Source organism: Accipiter gentilis, chromosome 24, assembly GCF_929443795.1.
Source record: "Accipiter gentilis chromosome 24, bAccGen1.1, whole genome shotgun sequence".
Classification (NCBI taxonomy): Eukaryota; Metazoa; Chordata; class Aves; order Accipitriformes; family Accipitridae; genus Astur; species Astur gentilis.
In genome coordinates this window covers 22,559,915-22,578,585 of record NC_064903.1, presented here as the reverse complement: position 1 = coordinate 22,578,585, position 18,671 = coordinate 22,559,915, and the positions used below count along the sequence as shown (strand labels likewise).

The following is an 18,671-nucleotide window of genomic DNA, read 5'->3' as shown; positions in this document are numbered from 1 at the left end:
ATGTTTTTAATCTATAATAAACCCTTGCCGTATAAACCGACTGTTCCTCCTCATTTTAGGTGCCCGTCTACCTTCCAGGTAAAGATTTTCTTTTGCTGACCTAGTGCCATGGGCTTCCCTAGTTAAGATTAGTTTGCTAAATCTAGTCAGAGGAATCTATATGTGTTGAGATTCCCTAGTTGCTGATGGCCTCGCATTTTGACTGTAACCATGGTGCTGCTGGATTTATCATGGCTGCATGGCACAATGTGTATCTCATTATTCTTTCCTGGCAGCTTTGTATAGCTTTTATTTAGCTGTAAAAATAATTTACATTTCTTGAGCATCTGAATTAAAGATAAAATAGAACTATGACATCAAGAGCTGGAGATTTTATGCAAATTTATTTGTAAATTTAAATCACATTTAGAATGCAAAATTACACACATGTCTTCCACAAATCGCCCATCTCTTAAAGAAATTAATTCTTTACCTTTTTAAGAATAATGCCTTAACATATTATCTACATAGTTGCAAGGGGAATGGAAACTCAGTAGAAAATCCGAAGTGAAATTCGGGTACCCTGGGTTGTCAATGAGATCAGTGATGTGACAAGGAGTTTTTTCACTTCTATGTCCCTGACTTGAAATTGCTCCAGGTCACCAGCCCGTGGCACTCTCCATCAGCTGCTCCAGGCCTGGGATGAAGTTCTGGCTCCACTGAAGTCACAGGCAAACTCTTGCTTGGTTTCACTGGGGTCATGACGTTGAGCTGTGCTAAGTGATGTACGGGAAACGCAGCGACATCACGACTCCACCTCGTAGGGCTCACGTACCCACGTCACACACACAACCCAAGCACCCGGTCCAAAAGGCATGTTATTCAAATATTCCAGAATAAAATTCCTAGGAAAACCCAGCTGCTTGCATCTAATTCCAATACACCCAAACATCGTAAATCCAGGAGATTTTTTATTGTCTTTTGGGATTTCAGAACGGTGTAGAATTATTTTTTAAAGTGGGATACAAGCGATGGGTTTTTTTCCTGACTATAAAACTGCTTTGAGCAAATAATCTAACAGTAGTTATTCTGATTTCAAAATGATCATCGATTTTGAATACAAATATAGCTTTATAAAATTTCTTTTAAAACTTTTTACAGTTTCTTTCTGCTCTAACCTCAGGCTTTTCCTTTTAGACCCTTCTGGTGCTTGGTTATTTTAACATTGTCTCCTTTTACACAAGATCTCTGCTTTGTATTCATGGGGGAAAAAATCAGTGGTTGTTTTCTTGATTTTTCCAATAGAATAATCCATACGAGGTCTCAGTTTTGATGAACAATTCTAGTAAAACATCCCTTCTACTTGGTGGAAGCAGCATCCAAACCAGCTCAGAAATCTTCATGCTTCCCATCCTTCTGCCACACTGAATTCTCCACTGCGCAGTCCTATTCCCATTGCACTTTATCCCCAAAAAATAGTGGAGAATTGTTCCCTAAGGAAAAAAAAAAAGCATAAAAATATTAACTGCCAATGCCCTGCTCTTTCTTCAGCATGTTGGGGCCAAATACAACTCTTGAATCAAAAATAACACAGAAAATGACTTCTCCTTTAGTCAGAAAGCAGTTCTGCGGGGTGTTTGCTCCGCTGAACCTGTATAATCCACACCACCCAAATCTCTGAGCCTCTGCTCAATATACTGCAGATAAAAGCATTCAGCTGCGTTTTGCTGTGTCTCGCAGATCACTTGTAGACAAAGTCAGCTATCATGCCGGACATATTAAAATAGTTATTTAAGCGTTTCGTACTGGCGTGCGGTTTAACTTTGCCTCTTGCCTGCCGCACAGCGCTGCTCGGCTTTCCGTGCCTGGAGCCGGGGTGAACCACAGGACAAAACCCTTCCCCAAATCGCATTTCTCCTGCCTGCAGCTTGCCTGCCAGCCCAGACAGCGAAAATCCGCCTGCGGAGCACCTCAGGAGCCCTTTCAGTTTCCGAGACGATTTTTAATTATAGATTTGGGCATCCAGCAGCCGACAGGTTGATCCGGACACCAACACCTCTAAGGATTTGCTAAGACTGGAAAACTCGAGTCCCCCGTGACGGTTATCACATGTGCTGTTATCACTGCTTTAGGGGCATCCCTACTCGCCTGTAAAACGGCACCTCAACAGCGCAGTCAGTGATAGAGTTGGGAGCACAAGGAACACAGGCTCAGGTAAATTTTGCCTTTCAAATTGTAAGCAATAGCACATGGTTTAATTTTTTAATTTTTTTTTTTTTTAATTTCACCTTCTGAGAAACTGCACAGGGAAGAAGCTCCAGGATTACAATAGAAAATATTCATAAAATGATTCTTTGGGATTTACCAGTTAGAAACTGTCTGTAGATGTTTTTTAACCATCCTGTGAAATTCCTTAAGAGAAACATAATTTTTGGTTAAGTCTCATGGGACAACCTAAAACACAAGTAAAATGGATATTCTGGTGGATTCACACTGAGGACATGTTTCTAGTTCTACACCTTTAGTTTATTAGCAATACGATACCTTTTCTAGCCAATTATTGCTTCATCAGAATACTCAGAAGGTGCCGCGGTGTTGTGGGCAGAATACAGTCATACTCCCCAACACTACATTAATCTTGATATTTGCAGGGTAGCAACATCTACTGTGAAGAGCGGGAGAGCGAAGGCTGGGGATGTTCAGCTTTGCATCCTGGCTGGTACTGGACCACCCGCATTCATCAGGGCATCCAAACGATGGAGAAGAAATGAAGAAATGAAAAGGAAAAAAAAAAAAAAGGAAAAAAAAAAAGAGGAAGGTGTATGAATAAGAAATGTCGTAATTAAGAGGAGCCAAGTTAACTGGAGACTGGTTTAACGAATATCGAATAGTTTTACATCTCAGGAGGGAATAATACTGTTACAACCTCAGACAGGGCCCGAGGCCCCAGTCACGAGGAGTTTATGTGCTTCAGTCCCATCGCAGACAATTGGATTTAAGCACATGTTTAAGTACGTGGCTGAGCAGGGATGGTTTGTGAGATCTCTATAAAAGCACAACCTTCCATTCTCCCAAACCATATGGGTTTGACTTCCCATATGGAGTGACAAAATAAAAATATATTCTAAAAATAGCTCTCAAAAAATGCACTGGCTGAAGGCTGCTTCCTGTGCTACAATTTGATTAGCCTTGTGTTTTATTTCTTCAGCAGAGATTTCAATTTATCTCTGATTTGGAGCATGAAAAGATGCTTTTATAGTTGTAAGCAGAGGAGAAAAAGGCATCCGGGAAGCAAATATAGAGAGCTCTTCTGGCTTTATAGTAGCTGCAGGAACAAGTAAAATGATTTTAGAGCAGCAGAAAACAAAGTGATGCCGGGAGATGATCTATCTTTGCAATCTGTATTTAAGTTCCCTGTCAGCCCCTCCACGAGTGCAGAACATTACATATTCTGCACAGCTCCAAAGTAACCTAAAGGAGCCAAAAATTGTCAGTGCAGAAATCCCCTCTGCGGAAGGGATCTCTGCCAGCATGGCTCCCACCCCGCTCGGCGCGGCGGCCGCACGCGGCTCCCTGACAGCTCCTTCTGTCCACCGCGACGAGAGGAGCTGCAGTAGCCGCTCCCTCGGTGTCGCGGCGTTGACGGATGGTATCGAATGCAAACGTTCCCATTTGGACTCTGCTGGAAGGTGCCGCCTTAAAAATAGTAAACTTTTTTTTTTTTTTTTTTTTAAGGAAAAAAATACTGGAAATTTTAAATTCTTTATGGCTTTAGCTGGGTCAGGGAGCAAACTATCAACCGAGCGCCCAAGGAGCTTCTGGTGGCATCTAAGACCTGAAAATGATGGCTTTGGAGGAGGGGAAGGAAGGAAGGACAGACGGACAGAAGGAAGGAAGGAAGGAAGGAAGGAAGGAAGGAAGGAAGGAAGGAAGGAAGGAAGGAAGGAAGGAAGGAAGGAAAGAAGGAAGGAAGGAAAGATGGACAGAAGGAAGGAAGGAAGGATGGACAGAAGGAAGGAAGGACGGACAGAAGGAAGGAAGGAAGGAAGGTCAGTCTTGGTGGGAGCCTCCTACCATCAAGTTCTTACTTGAAGACTCAAGAAGTAAGTCTCACAGCTGGGCTTAACAGGAATTACTTGCCCCCACCTTGGCGCCGGAGGGCAGCTGGGGAACGGCTCCACGGCACAAACCCATCGGCATCCCTCACCAGCAGCTGGATCCTGACTAGACGAAGGGCTAACGAGCCCTACGCTGGCCCTGGGGGGTTTGTGCCCTTGGTTTGAGACCGACACAACAAGGTGTCTCAACAAGATCCTTCCTTTGGGATCTGCTACGAAGCCTCTGTGACTCCAGAAGTTGCCCATGGATGCCTGGGCTTTGCTGGCTCCCTGGCCTTAGGCTGAAGACAGGGACTGAGCACCCATCCCGCGCCGGTGGCAACAGGAGCACGGACTGTTCTCATTTATTTTTCTGGGCTATACAGGTCTGCCCAAACCGTACCCATCCTTGTCGCTTCTGAGAACCCGAGACGAGGTAACTGCTCCGGCTAGAGGCAGACATTTCTCATTAGTTGTGTCTTTTGCCAAAATAAGTAAACAAATAGATAGGTAGCAGATAGACAAATAACTAAAACCATTTGCCTTCAACTTTGCAGGGTGATGGAGTAAGCCATGTCTTGCTTTTCCAGCATTTCACTTTTCCCACATGGGTGAGTGTGCTTGTTTTTATGCAAATAGTAAGCGTGGATTTCCTGCAGGCCTCTGACGCTGCTTTAAAAACACACACTCGGAGAGCTTTCTGTCCTATTTCTGCGTTAGTATTTGTTGCCGTGGTGGCAAAAGTGAAATAAAATCCACAAAAACAGCATTTGTAAGAAAACCGTGCCCCTCTCCTCAGCACACAAGGGGATAGCGAGCACCGGTGGGGGGGTCTGGAGGGGGCAGAGCAGCTCCTGGCTCCTGGCCAGCCCAGAAGACGTGAAGAATCAGCGAAGGACCAACCCCTCCGCCAGCCGTTTGCACCAGCTGGGTACAAGGAGCGAGAAAAAAACAGCCAGACCGATGGCCAGGACCCCGGCTCTGGGCACTGGTCGGGCTCTTGGCACACGTCTCCGAGCCACAACGCCAGCATCTGCGGCAGCTCGAAATAATGTTCTTTTATTTATTTTTTTTTTCTCTCTCTCTCCAGTTTATTAAAGCTTTAGGAATGGCTTTTCCAATCTGAGCAAAAGCTCTAGATTTACCCTTAAAAGAGACTTTTCTAATATCTAAGAAATATTAAAACCCAAAACGGGAAAATAAAAGATATCTAGAGTGGGAAGAAGCTGAGCTGTAAAAGCTTTGGAAGAGAAAGGATTAGAAGGCAGCTTTTCTCTAAAGAATTTATATAGAGAAAAAACCCCAACACTTTGGAAACAATTATTTACAAAGTTCAAAGTATTTGGTACCCTTTGCTTTGGTGAGATAAGGGGCAACAAATAACATCCACAGTCACAAGGAGTCAGCCCAATTACTTCTGTCAGCAAAACTAATTTTACAAAAAATATATTTCTTCTAGGAAGAATACTTTTCTTGCTTCAAATTCATTTTTACATTGCTAATAAGTCTCTTAGCTGTAGATTATAAGTGCCTCTTAAACCAGGAACAGGCGGATTGCCCTGAGCGCAGCCAGCAGTCTCTTCTCCGGAAAAACCGTGATTGAAGCCGAGGAGAATTTCGCCTGGGGAGGTTCACTGCAGGTGTTTGGTCCCATGTCTGTAACCTGCACCGTTACAGAAACTGTTAATAATTATTACACACCGCCAATCTTCAGAAACACGATCTAGGACTATTCTGACCTTTTTACCTCGCCTTACATCTAGAAACGAGAGGGCGTTTTCAGGGCTACATGCCCAGAGAGTAGAAAAGAGTCCACCTGCCTGACAGGCTGTATAAGGCCCACGAACCTTAAAAATTTGTTCAAAATGATCCAAAAACTCTCTGAAACATCCTAAGCCTGGCACCCGCTGAGCCAGGTAAACCCTTTAAGGCAATGTAAGTTCAGAAGAATTTAACTTCAGTAAAAAAGCGATGGATGAGAGGCGACGATGATCAAAGACAGCCCTCTCCGGCTGGCACCGATGGGTCCCGCTCTCCTGAGCTCCGCAGATGTGGCATTTTTCCCGAGGAGATGCCGAAAGGCACCCGGCCGTGCTTTTGGAGGTGAACAAAAGCAGGACCTGGATCGAGGCATGGAGACGAGTAGCGGGTACGGGAGACAAACGGAGAACTAAAACTTTTTCGTTTTGGAGCGTCACCGGCACAACCTGAAAAAACTTTTACTGTCCCTTCATGGATAAATACAATTATATCAACTCTGCTTGAAGGTGGTGACGAGCCCCAGGCTGCCCTCGGCACCTCACCTGCGCGGTGTGGAAGCGGCTGTGCTTCCCAGCTGGGAACGCGCCGGTCCGACTCCAAAAAGCCTGCCGGTGCCCTCTCCTGTGCTGGGAGGGTCAGAAGGAATTAAAAGTTATCTTAGAGCTAATAAGAATTACAGCTGGTAACGCCTGTACGGAACAATAAGCTGTTTTCAGGGAGGTTATTGTCAAGTATTGCCTGCTCTGCAGTGCTTTGCATGGAAAAGCATCAGAAACAACATGCCTTGGGAAGCTGCCTGGAAAATAAATGCAATAGTTTAATTCACCCAGGCAAATGTGCACTTGGGCAAAGAAAATATTTAGATGGAGAAGAAGGAGGATCAGCTTCCAGCTTTGGGTATTCTGGGCAACCCTCTGATTTGTGCGTAGGCATTTCACTGAAGAACAGAGATTAGAGGTGTCTATGGCCAGTGAGGCCGTTACAAGAAAGCATTTGACAAAAGTTACAAACCTAAATCCTGCACCCAGAAAAGGGGCTAAATTCTTTAAACCAAGTTATTCCATTTTAGTTCCTCGCTTTCCTCAATTTTTTTGTTCCAAGGGCTTTGTGGCAATTCATGTCAAAGAGCTAAGTAAATATTTTCTTGCACTGTGTGGAAGATGATGTCAGGCAATGATGGAAGTGAAATACTGACTTTGTATAACTGTTTGTACCTCAGATAGACTTGACTCATTTTGTGAGATTATAGAAAATGCATTCTGTGATTATATATGCCCCTAGAGGCCTCGTGGAGGTGAGATTATGCATCTCACAATGTTATTTTACCAGGAAAAAAATGGACTAAGTAAATAAAAAATCTGCAGGATGTGACTTCATCATGCACTGCTGACATCTGCTTATATGATTTAAAGGATGTTACTATGAATATCATAGTTGCTAATGTAAATGATGAAGAAATCGTAGGTCAATCATACAATAATAAATATTAGCATAGGTTTCCCAAGGCCAGAAATGGCTGAAATGGTAATTGGAATTATGATTTTACTCTTGAATTATGTGATACTGAAAACACTTTGGTCACTGCTGCTTTCCTGGAACTGCTCCATTAAAGCCAAGCAGATACACTCTCCAATCTATCTTATTCCAAGAAGTAATGTCACCTTTTCACAGGGATTATTTTTCTTTTGTGTAGGCACCAGCCTCAGCCCGTAAGCTGCATTAAGTTGGAGGGGTTATCATGTTAGAGGGGTGCACTCGGCTGCAGGTACGTGGTCCCTATCGCTCTGGCACCCGTGCTAGATACCTCGGGGTAAGGTAGAAAAAGAGGAAAAAAGCCTCATAACTGCGCTGCGGCCACAAGGCAAGCATCTAACCTTGTCCTCAACCGCGAGCCACTTCCCTCTTAAACACCAGAATAAAGTGCTCTCAAAACGCATTAATGCAATAGCCGATACATTAAATTTGATGAAAGACTGGTCCAAACAATATGGTTTAAATTGACAAAATACCTGAAACTCATGGTGCTATTTATGACACCGCTGAATTACCCTGGACACACAGAAGGCACACAAAAAAAAAAAATGTGGCTGCAGCTTTAGCGTAATTCATTTAGGAGTTATCTGGCAACACCTTGTGCGGCAAAAAAATCAGCCCAGCCAGGCTGGTGCTGCAGAGCAAACGGCTCCTTCCCAAGGGCGAGGGGACTGAGAGTCACTTTAAAGCAGTAAGTGTCATTCTTCACCCGCTGTCCCCAGCTCCTGACATCCCTCCCCGTGATGAAGGCTGCACGGATTTGTCCCAGAGCGGTCTGAAAGTCAGAAGCTGCTACATGAAAATATTTTAAGCGATAGGAGTTGCTGGGTGATTAGTGTATTACCTGGGGATTCCTGCCAACCGCTGCAGACAGCGGGCTTTGGAAATGCTGCTAAATCATATTTTTACAGGGGGAAAAAAAAACCAACAAACAACCACAAACATAATCTAATCCTGTAATGCCATCTGAATATTGTTGGGCTGTTTTCCTTTAATGCCTGTAACTCCTTACTGATGGGAAGCTCATAGCTGAGCAGTCATGTTCTGGCAGGTGTCTAATGCTGAAACACTCCGCGTGAAGAAATCCAGATACGCAACGAGTATTTTAGCGCAGTTACACAGAAGTCTAAAATTAGGTCATAAATTATATAATCTTGCAAGGAAACAACAAATTTAATGACTATGCCAAACCAGAGATAAAAGCTGAGGAAGGAAATAGCATCTTGCTCATTAAATATTAAGGATCAGATCCTTCAAACATTTTCCAGTGATGAACTCTGTGGGAGTTTGGCATCTGTATTTGTGTGTATTCTATAGAATATGCTTATACATCATATACAAGTGCTGAATGTGATTTATGGAGCACACACACATAGTAAGTATATTTATAATGCATAAATATATTCCATCAAGAGCAGAGAAGGTGATTAGTGACAGTTTCCTAAGAGGTTTAATCAGATAGTTTGATGGCTTATTTCCAGTGTTGCTCCAAAAGCGTTTTTCATTACAGGGCACTGAGAAAGAGCAGGTAGAGGCATCTCTTTTTCACACTTACGGCGGCAGCAGATATCACAGACTTAGAGATCAGCTCTGTGCATCCTCGGTGGGATTCAAGAACCCTGTAAAAGAAGAAAGATTACCAAGTTATAACAATGGATTTGAAAATTCCCCGCAACCTTTGAATATCTCCCCTAATGCTGCCGTGCCCTAGCCTTTCTTCCAACCTCACACAAGACAAATCTGATTTGATCTATTTAAAATAATGCAGGGCCGAGGTTTTGTGCATATTCCCTTAAAAGTTTTAAGCGATTCCCCTGGGCCCGATGGCTGGTGCTGATGTCCTGAGTATGTTAATGAGAGGGAAGGAGAATCTCTGATGGAATAAGGCAGATAGCGCTCCCGTCCTTGCTGTCGTCAAAGCCTCTCTGATAACCATGTCCGTTTTCTCAAAGATTTGAGTCATTTGTGGATTGACTATATAATCCTTGTGCTGAAGCCTGGGAAAACTGCTGTTGATGCCCTTGGCAAATTCTTATCCTAAAAAAGCATGAAAAAAGAGTACCAAGTAATTTCAATTCCATAAAATACATTAAATGCAGCACACAGGTATGTAAATGGGAAACTCCATAACTGTAATTTGCCCATTTAGAGCCTGATCCAAAGGCTATAAAAGTTAATTTGAAATCTTTTCATTGATTTTAATGGCCTTTAGATCGGGCCCATATTATTCACTGCCTATCATGTTTGTTTCAGTGCAATAGTGTATTTATCTACAATGTGAATTATGTGGATTATAACACATACAGATCCACTGCTGACTGTCCAAAGGCAAAGCTTGTGAAATTTATTGACTTTAGCGACACACGTAAAATCTAAAAATCAAAAGGAAGTCACAAATAATGATTACACTTTTTAAAAGTGAGATAAAAAATGAGGAGGCCTTCTTTTCATTATATACTAATACAATCTAAACATATTTTAAGCATCATGAAATCCAAATGGAATTTCTCACAATTCCTCATTTCTCACTGCAGCAGTTCAACAAAAAATTACACGTAAATGATTCAAAACCTCTTGAAGAAACAGCATTTTCTTCTAATTTGAGGAGAAGAAAAAAAAAAAATGTTTCAACCCAAGCTCAGCAAGGGATAACAGTATTACAGTCGCTGCACGGAGAATTTAGCCACTCATAATTCTAAATCCTTCTCAAACGCTTTATTGCTATAAGGTGGCTAATACCAGCCTCTACACAACAGGGCTCCGGTAGCATTAACCATGAGAGATAGGCTTCCAGAAAGAAACTATAGCGAAGTAATTGTAAATCTCTAATGATGCATAAAACCAAGCTGAATTGGTCCTGAATTCTCAGCATAAAAGAAATGAACCATCAGAAGAACCAATTCTGGTGGCAGTATAACATACCCCAGTGTGGAAACTGTTTATGGTGTTTGCTGCAGTGGAAATATTCCTACTAATATGCAAGCAATATGAATTCATTAAAAATGCCCGAATGCCGCAACTTCTCATGATACCATGTGTGACATTAAAACCAAATCATTAGCCAAAAAGAAAACCTCATCTGTACCAAAACAATTTGTCGTCTTTCTCAGTCTTAGCCACTTTTCCATACGACAAATTCGGTGGGTTCTGCATGTTTTTCAACCCATCTTGCAAGAATTTCAGGACGGTTTTGTGCACCGTGGCGGGTACAGCCTCACCGGGCTGGGCTGTGTCGGAGCTGCGCCCCACCAAGACTGGACGTCCCCAGGTGCTCGGCTGAACCCGGACTGATTATTTGGGCAGGAGACCAGCCTGAAGCCTTGTCCCCCTCCCCTGCTTTGCTCAAGAGGAGAGCTGTGCTGGGACCTCCAGCAGTGGCCTTCAAGGGTACAGAGCCATGGCCATATCTTGATGGGACAGGGCGATCCCTGCCGGTGTGCCAACACAAACCCCAAGCCTCCCATTTTCTTAGAAAGTTGAGTCGATTCCTGCTGCATAAGCATCCAATAATATATTTAAATCCATAAGTAATGATACCATTTAATTAATTAATGATGCAATCCACAAACTCTAACGACGATCCCAGCTCATTCCAGAAACCTCAATGCACAAACCTGGACCTTCACCCATTAATCCGTCACTGTCCAGAGGCAACTTGATCCAGAAGCAGATCAGATTGATTATCTGAGAGACCAGAAATCACTTACTCACGCACAAACGAGGCACGGCACACACAGAGGTTATGCACGTTTCCCCGTGCAGCCTTACCCAGGAGCTTCCAAACACGATTTCTTTTGAGACGAGAAGCCAGTCGTACTTTTGCGTCTAGAAGATCTCTGGCTTTTTTTTGACACTGCCAAGAGGTATTGCATGGGATGATGCTTTTCTAGCACCAGGGCATCTGTCCACTGAGAACTAGATTGACAAGGCTGAAACGGTTGGGTTTGTTTGTTTTATCATTTCACAACTCTAAGAGCCAGACATCTGAAAGCTCGGATACATCATTGCACAGTGTCAAAATCGGCGAAGGCACAGATTTGAAATCTGCATACATGGGCAAAAATAGGCCGTATCTGAAATTAATTAAAATTTCTAGACACTACCTAGAGAACAATATTTATCCATAATAAGCATGCATTAATGTATATCACATTTAATGCATGGCTTTTTAGTGAAGCTGCAGCTTTCAAGTCTTGTACGTAGGACTTTAAGGCTTAGCAATGACTTTTCATTTTATAAAAGCATTTTAAAGAATTCTCTTATTAAAAAAACAAGAAGTAAATGTCACTGATTTAAAGTCAAACTAAAACGAAATTAAATGCAAGTGACCCACTGGGGCTTTCTATGCTTGCAGTTACAACTATCTGTACCACATACTACATGTGTGGTATTAAACATACCAAAACTATGTATAGGTGTTACAGCCTTATCTATAATCCCTGTGGAAATTACGGGAAGAAAAGGTAAACAAGTTTGTGAGGGTTTTAGAGAAAAAAAGAAAGCATTGATCTGACACTGTTCCTACTGTGGTTAATGAAATTTTTAACACTGACAGCAGTAGAAAAATGTTAGGATAAGGATAAAAGGTGAAGAAATGAAGTTTCCCTATTAAATATCCCCCTTGTACATATATATGACAATAAAGGAATGGAAAAACTGATGAAAGAGGGGGAAACTGCTGCAGGCATGAGAGACACTCATTCACACTGTTACAAACTTTATTCATGTTGGGGAGGTGCTGGCACTGTGAACGTCTTTTTTTATTTACTTGTGAGTGAGGGGTCTTACCCTGTAAGCAATTTTTATGGCTGTTCATTTTGGAAAAAAAAGACTGAACTACTCGACCCACTGCCCTGAGGATGTCACAGCAGTAAGTGCTATCCAAGATACTCCGACACCTCTATTTTCAAAGGTACCTCCATTTTTTCCAATCAAATCAGAACAACTTTAATTAAATTTAAACAAGAAGCTAAAGTGAGATGAATGGTTTATAGGTGCTTCATGCTTCCCTACATTGATTAATAGATAAAGAATTCATACCTCCACCAAATTAGTTGACAAACCCTGCTGAAATTTATCCCTTGTACATGATGATCTGTAAGCAAAGTGCACTCTAGTTGGGACTGAGCTCCAGCTCCCTCTAAATATATTTTGTGCTGGTTGGCTGCACCCGCCAGGTATTTACATTCCACAAATCTTGTCTTCATATTCAAAGTTTCTCAATATGGTTTTCATTTTAAATTAGAGTATCAGTGGTTATTCTTGGATAGAATGCCATTATTTGTGAAGCGGGTTTGCAATGCGGGCAGTAGCATTGGACTGTGCTATTTCTTGGTGCCCAAAGAACCGCTCTGTTGAGTTTTATTTTTCCTTTTGTTTTCCCTGATGTTGCCCTGCATGTTATTCTGCTCTGTAAGTGAGCAGCAAATGCAATTTTCTTTCACATAAGGAAGAAATTTTGCTAGAGCCGTGCATTTCCCATTTCAAAATCAGGCTCTTTAACCCCAAAGCTCTGATCCAGAAGATGCTTGTCGACTTCTAAAGGCGAGCCCCGACCACCATGGACCAGGCTGGAGCCATCCAGAGGTGGACTCCAACTTTTGGAAACGGCACTGGCTGAGCTCATTTCTAAGGAGTTTACTTTTAAGAATAACGCAGTTCAGGTTAGGGTATGAGCCAGCAGCTGGCAAGAGATCTATATGGGGCTTAATCTCATTCATTGATTACTTTCCAGTTCAAATTTTGCAAGGGACATCCAGCCCTTGAGATGGATATCCCTGTGTCAGAAAACCGGAAATCAATAAATCTATTCAGAAAAAAACTAATTTCATTTTGCTTCTTAACCAGAAATTGAGATACACGCATTTCTCCCTTCCCAGTCCTCCCTGACTTAAATATATCCTGTGTTATATAAGTAATTGTTTTGAACCCACTCTAGGACACAGTCAGAGACATGACTCCAATAACACATTATCAGTAAAACAAAGCAAAACAGTTTCACGTCCCTGCTGGGTTTGTATATACACTCTTAAATGAGCAGATTCTCTCATTATTCACCCTGATCTGGTCATTGTATGCTTAGCCACAGCTGTCACAACAGGTGCCCGAGTGTCCTCCCCCTTCATGGCACCGCGTTTTCTCCCTAGAGTTTGTCTTCAAATTCCTCTGCTGCCTTTCTCTGGTTGCTTTGCTGGTCCCTCTCCGGCTCTTCCCAGATTCAACTTCATAATTGCTTCTGAAGCCATCCAGGGCTGGCTGATTCTGGATGAGACAACCCTTCACCTTAAGCACTGGGTCTTCTTTACAAGGTGATGTTCTTCACCCCAACACATGAAACCAGTCTATCCATCAACTTTGGCCATGCTTTTCTTGCCTGGACCTTTCTCCATCTTTCTTGATATCTCCAGCGACCACCTCTCCTAACTGCAATGCACAACAGTGGGTTGCAGAATATTCTTTGGGACGATGCAGCATGTAGAGGCTGATTCCTCCACTAGAACAGATTATCTCCTCCTATGCCAAATGACAGCTGGAGTATCCAGTGAGTTGAGGATTTCCAGGTGGGGTCTTGCCCAACAATATATTTAACATGAAAATTCTTTGAAATTAACATTTATGCCACAAGATATCGTTTCTTCATTTTTGTTTCTCTCTGACATCCTTCAACAATGGTTTGGGGTTCCCAAAATGGAGTGCAGAACTGCTCCTCTCCCGTTCCACTCCTCTCACTGCAGATTTATGTACCGCGTTTTCCCACTGAGCTTAGCACTCATTGGGGATCTTTTACTGCTGAAAATCCTGTGAGTTCTTAAATTATCAGCACTGTGCTACTGTGCACTAACAAAGTTTATCTGATACAACAGCATATCAAACATCTTTAGTTCTGTAACAAATGTTTTCCTAGCTGGAAGCAAGTCTCCTCTGATATTAAAGTACCTCCAAATAAAGAGACAATTTTATATGATTTTTTTTGCTATTGTCTTCAAGGAATATAGTGTAGGTTGAGGGCAAAATATACACAACTCAACCTCTTTTATGTTTTGTAGACATCAGAATTTAGGGTCTGATTTCCAAAGTGCTATAATCCATCAGTCCTGCTGAACTGCAAAGGCTGGTGAGGGAGAAACTAGACTGAGCGCCAGCTATGTAACCTATATCAATCCCCTGAAGCACTGAAAAGATTGGGCCAAAACATTAAGGCAAAAGCTTTCTATAATTTTACTTCAATAAAATTACTAAGGAGCAAGGAAAATACCCAGCTTTTGATTCACGGAACAAATAGATTCAGTACAGTACTAATACCATTTAATTTGTTTTCTCCCTAAAAACCCATAGTCAGGGGTTAAGACATGCATTTCTACCTCAGGTTTCATCTATTTGGGATTGAAATCTTTTTTCTTAACTTACCCTTACAGCACTGCCTTCCCTGTCCTACAGCACAGTATAACATCCCTACAGCAATCTTGCAGTTGAGAACAAAGTCTTACAAAAATCTTTAATGCACTGCCACTGTTTTTAATGCAATTTATTAGCTGACAACCAAAAGTAGAGGCGGTGTCATGTATTCATCCGGATTTCCACTGGTCAACTACACTTTAAAGAATTCATCCTCTCTATTGTTACACTTTACAGCTCTTTGGACATATTAATTAGCATGTTGAGCTAAATTGACTTAAATTCTTGCTGCGTTAAAACTGTATAGAAAATTCATTCTTCTCTTTCTTATTCTCCCTCTTTTCCCAGACTACTTAAAAAATAAAGTAATTATTGCTGATGCGTGTGGCTTGACCCTTCCCAGGGTGGGAAATCTCCCAGGCTTGCATTTCATCACTTGCTAAACTAGAATGGGAGCAGCTCATCTGCTCTGCTATGGTGCAAGTCTGTCTGAATGCAGGTCCATACTGATCTTCAAGAAAACATAAATCTACAGGAGGTGCAAGGAAATTAGTAGAAGCGAACAGTGATTTGCGGGGGGAACAAACCCGAACTGAAAGCCAGTGTAATGCAAAACCAGCAGTGCAAAAAAATGTCAAGGAAAGGAGCTTAGCCATAGCTTATTCTTTTTTTTTTTTTTTTTAACCTTGTTCTAATTGCTTTAATATATGGCTTTACTTAACTTAATTTCACCAAAAAAAAATTGGCCAAAATAAAAGAAAACTCAATTGCTGCCTGCTGAGCTACAGCTGATTGGCAGGCATCGCTTCTCCAAAGGTAACGGGGCACAATCGCTCCCATGGGGCAGAAAGCAGGAGCTCCAAACCGACTCTCAGTTTTTACGCGGCATTTCTATAGCTGTAAAAGCTCCATGCTCTATATTATTAACCTCTTTCTATTCAAGGATCCAGAAAAGGTGGCTGTGTCAGCTACCCAACCTGAAGTTCAAGACCTTTATGGGTGAGGCGACATTTTAGAGCGTAATAACTACACAAAATCCTTATCAAAGATTGTCAGAGAGTTGGAATTACCAGTGGTTATCAGTCAATAATTGTTAGAGTAACTGATGGGTAAGCGGTAACCCTTCACATGCAATTCTTCTGTGGGAATGAGAAAAGCAGCTGGAAGGAATTCATAACAAGAACCTCGCAGAGCTCAGAGAAATGTGATGTATAAACAGATTATTATTTCCTGTGGATATTGATGATAAATGAACTGGATTTGGTATGTCTGGGAAATATCACCACACTCTAAGCCATCTGAACTCCCTGTGGCTCAAGGTAAAAACCTCTCCTGTAACTCACGAGAACTCAGCATAAAGAAAGCACTAAATATCTGGGTCACTAGAAATACAAAAGTTGAACATTCCTCTTGTGCACTTTTCATTTAATTAATCTTTCCTGCGGGTTTTCAGTGTAATGAGTCATTGATTATTGCAAGGAATGCTTTATAGGGTAAATTAATTCATATAAGAGAAACAGTAAGAAGTGCTAAGTAGCCGGATAAATAAATAAAATGCAAACTGTGTTGGTCATCTGGTTGCAATTCAGCCCCAGGGGACTCCCATTTCTGTAAATCAGCTACTCAGTGAATGCTACTACTACTTGTGCTCCTCTTTCCTTATATTTACCTATAGCTACAGCTTTTATAAAATATGAAAAATCCCAATAGGAAAAGCAAAAATAACCAAAACTCTGCTCCTTTGTCAGAAATTAGGTAACCTATAACTAGATAATAGCTAGTTACATGAGAAAATATATGCAAAAAAATGGCTTTTCCATTTAATTTAGAAAAAAGGCTATTTGGTGCATGGTCACCCAGTTCAGTGTAATAAACAGCATTTCTAAAAAAGAAACCAAAGCAGCAAGAGTAGAATACTTACGTTAATGGTTAAAAAGAGAAAAGGCTGATGTTTAGAGAAGCTGTTTGGATCTGTGAAATAAATCTTAAAATACTTTTAAGGGCATGGGCCAGGTCTAAAGATATTACCTGACTTTTCACAGTGCTTCCAATAAGATTAAATGCTGATGAAAAAAACATTGAAACAAGAAACATGCTCAATACAAAGATGAAAAAGGAGCCACCTTCCTCCTTGGCACATCTCTGGTTCTTCTTTAGCTTAAGTCATATCAGGTATATGTCAGTATATTTATACAGAACGTGGTTTACCAAGTCAGTCAGCAAAGAGTAAGTTTGCAGCTGGCCTTCAAGAATTACACACAGGGGAGAACTACACTAAAGAAACAATATAATTCCTCATGACCTTACCTTGAGACTCGTCACACTGCGAACTAGCTTGGAGCGCAAAAGATTTTGCACCACTACAAATATTTAGGAGATGGTGGGGTTATAGCTTATGAAGATCCCAAACTCCCTGCAGTGTTAAGCTGTATAAATCCAGAGTAAATGTTGCCTCGTATTTTGACTGTACATGGAGCTACAGCATACTTGCATATCTTAGCTCCTTTGGTGGTTTTCAACATTGAGAAGGGCTCCCATCACACCATGAGGATATTCATTTGCATTGGTCTCATTTTATCTCTGTGAGACATGCCCTTTTCTGCCCACAGCCTTGGAAACTGAATTTTAGATGTTTGCCAGAAACATGCCATGAACATCCAAGCAAGGAAAGGTAACAGCCACCTCAGTTTGCAAATATATATTTCTTCCATTCATACTGCAGAGAAAAAGAAAAAAAACCCAACCTTTATGCAGGAAACTGTTCATAGAAATCACACTCTAGGCAGGGAGAAATGCTAAATTCAAGAAATAAATTAGTCATTTATAATATGCACTCAGATCTAGCCCAAAATGTGCTGTTAACTCATTTTGTGCTGCAAACCTCTAGGGGCAAGAGCCACGTCTTCCCCCGCAGGACTTGTACAGTCAAATTAAAGCACGTTAATGGTACTCGCCAAGCGCTAGCGCTATAAGGTGGCCTTACCGAGCACGCTCTGAGCCCATGGCACTGATGGTCTTGGATAGAATAACTTCCATTTGTGCGAGATCCTTCTTACAGGAATGAACAGTTATCAGGCTAAAGCTGAATTAGAAACCCCAATTTGAAATACAGGGTTTAAAAAGTAGCAAGGAGCCCTTTCCCTCCCTGGAGATCACTGGTTTCCCAAACAAACGGATGGATTATAACAAGCCATTGTGCATTATTTTCTGTTTGTCAATGACCTAGTTCCCATGCTGTCTGTGATACTGAAATGGGAAACGAAAGCTTGGGGGTAGATCTTCAGCTGGAGTAATTCAGCCCTGCTCGCCGTGTCAGTACACAGCAGGCAGAGAGCATCTCCCACTCAACACACAAAACTCAGACAGTTTCGTTTCTTGGCTTGCATAAAATGAGAAAGATGCCTTTCCAACATCAACAAGCAGGTGAGTAGGAACATATTTACAAACCTGAATTTTAGGGTGACTTCAGTGACTGAAATTTGCTTGTTTGACAACTCACAAAGTTGGGGTGCATTTCTGAGATGAATGCGTAGATTTTAATTTTTTACCTGAGACTGATTACACAATGAAGTTCAAATGGCTGTTGACATAGGACTTTTTTCCAGGTTTGTTTGATTATTACAATTAATTTAAGAATGCGTGAGAATATTCACAGAAAGAGCTGCATTCTGCCTTATTATTATCTTCGCAAAATACTTTTTATTTCCTTAAAATTGCTTATGTTGCACGCTGATGATCCTTGCAATGCCTTACAAATAATGCCTTTATACAGCATTTAAATCATACATTATAATTTATAAGTTAGTTATTTTATTTTGGTGTCAATCAAAATCAGAAGCTGTATGGAAGAGCTTAGATTAGGAGAAAGAGATTTTTCATGGTAAGCTTTAATAAACTAATGATGAT

The 18,671-nt window shown here is 41.5% G+C and overlaps 1 long non-coding RNA gene across 1 annotated transcript in view; it reads right to left on the bottom strand.

Moving 5' to 3' along the window:
- Positions 1-418: 418 nt before the first annotated feature.
- The window catches only part of LOC126050332 (uncharacterized), a 62,498-nt gene continuing 44,245 nt past the window's right edge, over positions 419-18,671 (bottom strand). Inside the window, exons 4-6 of the long non-coding RNA XR_007509510.1 lie at positions 8,926-8,989; positions 2,524-2,701; positions 419-1,472 (exon numbers count right to left, since the gene is read on the bottom strand). This is a non-coding gene — a long non-coding RNA (uncharacterized LOC126050332). The remainder of the gene's footprint in view (positions 1,473-2,523; positions 2,702-8,925; positions 8,990-18,671) is intronic.